The 3,769-nt window shown below is 42.5% G+C and overlaps 1 protein-coding gene across 1 annotated transcript in view; it reads right to left on the bottom strand.

Annotated features, from left to right (window-relative positions):
* The window catches only part of LOC138974070 (serine-rich adhesin for platelets-like), a gene marked incomplete in the record, with an annotated part of 38,271 nt that extends 35,830 nt beyond the window's left edge, over positions 1-2,441 (bottom strand). The window contains 1 exon segment of the mRNA XM_070346774.1: positions 2,141-2,441.
* Positions 2,442-3,769: the final 1,328 nt, after the last annotated feature.

Below are 3,769 nucleotides of genomic sequence, written 5' to 3'. Positions count from 1 at the left end.
ACGTCGTTTTCATCCACAAAGGTTATATCGCGACGGGGAAAGGGGGGGGGGGAAGATGGGATAGAGCCACTTGTTAATTGTTCACAAAAGCACTAATCAAAAATTTGCTCCAGGGGCTTGCAACGTAGTACAATGTATTACCTTACTGGGAGAATGCAATATCTTCGTTATCAAGACTGACACTTTGAAGTTATCGTATCAAGTGATAAGCGCTGTTTTACAAACTGCTAATGACAGGTCAAGTTCTGAAGACCACTGGACGGCCTGGTTCTTATCAGGTGTGAAGAGTCAACATCTGCCAGCAGCATCACGAACAACACGGACAATGACGTGTGATTATGCTATAAAGACCACCGAGATAGGGTAGATTATTGTTCATACTCAAAGTTCAGGTAAAAACGACGTAAAATCCGATTCGATTCCTTCTTCCATCCTAACCGCGTTTCATCTCTATCTGCTCCATTAAAATAACGTGGTATTGTTCAATTCTTACAAGTATGAAAATGCGTACGTTCCGTGGATTAATTTATAGCTGAGTCCACCAACGCAATGCTCAGTGAATAAAGCAAGACGGTTTTCCTGGCACCACGTTCAACAATTAAATACGTGCAGGTACACATTGGCACACACACACATACAATCTCTCTGTCTCTTGTCTCTTGTCTCTCTCTCTCTCTCTCTCTCTCTCTCTCTCTCTCGCTGTCTCTCTTGTCTCTCTTGTCTCTCTCTCTCTCTCTCTCTCTCTCTCTCTCTCTCTCTCTCTCTCTCTCTCTCACATGCACAACAGCATAGTTATAGATACTTTTTTTTATCCTCAAAGAATAACAAATTTGCATTTCCTCTCCCCCCCCCCCTCTCTCTCTCTATATATATATCTCCCTCTCTCTCTCTCTCACATGCACAACAGCATAGTTATAGATCTATACTTTTTCTTGTTATCCCCGAAGGATAACACATTTGCATTTCCTCTCTCTCTCTCTCTCTCACTGATGCACAACAGCATAGTTATCTATACTTTTTTTTGTTATCCTCGAAGGATAACAAATTTGCATTCCCCCGCCCCCCCCCCCCCCCCCCCTCTCTCTCTCTCTTTATTTTCCTTGCTTACGTCAGCTTCAGAAATAAAGCCCCAACACCGACCGTAACAAGACCGTGAGACAACAACCAATGCCCACTGTTTTAGCCCATTAACTATGTCCACAGTATATGTTCATACACAATCCACACTATTCAGGTATGTGCATATGACAGGCAGAAAACCAGTAACAGACAGCTGATGGTTATACGGTGACAAAAACGTGCTGTGACTCACTTACGCTAGGTTGCATTCAAGCATACTGTAGTACTTTTTATTTCACACACAAGAGTTGAGTTGAATCTCAAAGGGTACTGACGATTTCCTTTCCGCAATTATACTTATGGACAATTATTATGAAAAAGTCTTCGTAGTCGAGCAATGATCTTCACACATGCATTCAGATGTGTTAATAATAATAATACTATTTTTTTCTAAAAACAGGGGGTGGGGGGAGGGGGGGGGAGTTGCGCCTAAATCGCTGAACCGCCTTGTATGCCATTTGGTTCTTGTTTCTGGGTGGTTGAGGAAACTGTTCTGCATGAAACATAATTGATCAATGAACAGCAGAGAAACAAACACAATGTCTACGCAATAACAAACGATGCTAGACACACACATCACCAAACACACTGGTAAAATTAGATGGCAAAACACAAGGTTGATATTATAATTACTTTACACAGACACACTGACAAGAATCTTACCTGCTAGAGTTCCGATCAGTATACTCCACAGATGAGGATCGCACAGACAGACAATGCATTCATCGACATCAGAATAGATAGGATTTCCAATAGTTACTCGGTTTTGCGATTGGGGGTAACAACTTTGTTTGCACTATCACGAATCTTCGTCACAGAATTGATTTCAATTGGTGGGCACGATGATGTACTAAGTTCACGGTAATAGCTAGGTCTTTCTCCGTCAGTCGCTGTTGCATCAATCTTTCATCAGTTGATTGAAGCCAACGGAACTTTCCACACAAAAACCTTCTTTGTGCCCGAAATGAAGTCCTGCCGACAATAATGATATCCAGTGATATGAATCAACCACAATGCACAATAATAATACAACCCTTCACACAAAACGGCTGATGTGAACACAGAAGAGAACGGCAATCTTCAAAATCACGGACGAAAATTGAAGAAAAACTGTCGACGAAGCAGAGCACACTCACAAAAACAGTACGACATGACGACTCGACTCAACCGTCAAGATATTCACACAAACTTTGTCCACAGCAGCCGACAGAATCTCCTCACACCGTCAGTAGATGCAGACGACAGTATGACTGACCTCACAAAACTGCTGTCGACCTCAACACGCTTGCGGCTCGGCCGCTACGAAACCCTCTTCGCGTGCAGAATGGAAAGGAGGGACTGACTGAGCAGACGACACAATTCACAGCGAGCAGACGACAAGTCGAGGACACGGGGAGAAGGGACAAGAGGGGGTGGTAGAATAGTCAAAGCACGGGTTTTGCAAGTAGGATGTCTACACCTGTGGAAATGACACTAGTGTGAATATATTTATGCATTTTGTCACCGCATGTTCCTGACTGTCGGAGTATTGTTTATATGGATATCTATTTTGTAATACGGGGCCAATAAAAATTCTTCATGTTTTGCTACAACAACAACAAAAATCGTCATTTGACAAACGAAAAGGGAGTGAGAAGAACTATATTGCTGTTACTGCTTTCACTGACTCCAACGTAGAATTACACTGTCTCCTGTCGTCAAAACTTCCAATACCATCTCTCTGAGGAGGTGTGTGTGTGCGCTTGCGCATGTTATTTCCAGTAAAGACCCCTCCCTTTTACGACCGATTTTTCTTGACAGTCTCACAGTCGCAACTGGGAGGTTGAATTGTAATTGCAACAACGTGTGTTAAATGAAATAATTTTGGATCGTTGCGTCTCCTCATTAGACCAAAACATTAATTGTTAGTGGTCACTGCAGAACGACTTTTCGTGAACAGACATATGCAAAAACACTGATGACTTTCGACATAAGCACAAAGAAAAGAATGCAGGAGCTAATAAGCACACATTTTCGTAATTTGTTTTCCAATGTGCAACTAATCTTGTACTGAGGTACGTACCGGTATTGCTTGAAGGGCAGCTGTCGGGTTGCCTGGCCTCAAAAATGCGCGGAGTCGCGTGCAAAAACGCGTTTAAGAGTTTTCCGAGTTGATTCAACTAAAGACTGTTGATTTGGTCCAGAAGAAGACACTTTTATCATTAGTTTGAAACCATTAAAATGCGTGAAACTTTCTGCTAGTTCTCACAATCCGCAAAAAAACGAATCGTTTGGCAGGCCGAAACGACTCAAAATCCGCCTTGCTGTGACGTCACCCGAGGAACCCGATAAGGCCGCTGCGAAGTTTACAGTACAATGTTTTTTAGCGTATCATCAACTCATGTCCTTAAAAGGAAAATTTCCTGTGAGGACGCTAAGGTCAGAACGCTATCAGTACAATATAGACTACATCTGGACATCTGTAATGCTGTACGCGTGATTGATTCTTGCAAAAAGTAAAGTATTAGGATGGTGGTATCTTCTCAAGACCCACGTTCCCATTTTTCTTCTTTGATTTGACCGACTGCAACCTTCACAAGCCATTTCTAAAGTGGTTCACATGCTGTTGCTACTCGTCTAGTCCACCCGGTTAAACCATAAAGTTGCTCAA

The sequence above is a fragment of the Littorina saxatilis genome, linkage group LG8, assembly GCF_037325665.1.
Source record: "Littorina saxatilis isolate snail1 linkage group LG8, US_GU_Lsax_2.0, whole genome shotgun sequence".
Classification (NCBI taxonomy): domain Eukaryota; kingdom Metazoa; phylum Mollusca; class Gastropoda; order Littorinimorpha; family Littorinidae; genus Littorina; species Littorina saxatilis.
Note: the sequence above shows the minus strand (reverse complement) of the source record. Positions and strands in the feature narration are given on the sequence as shown.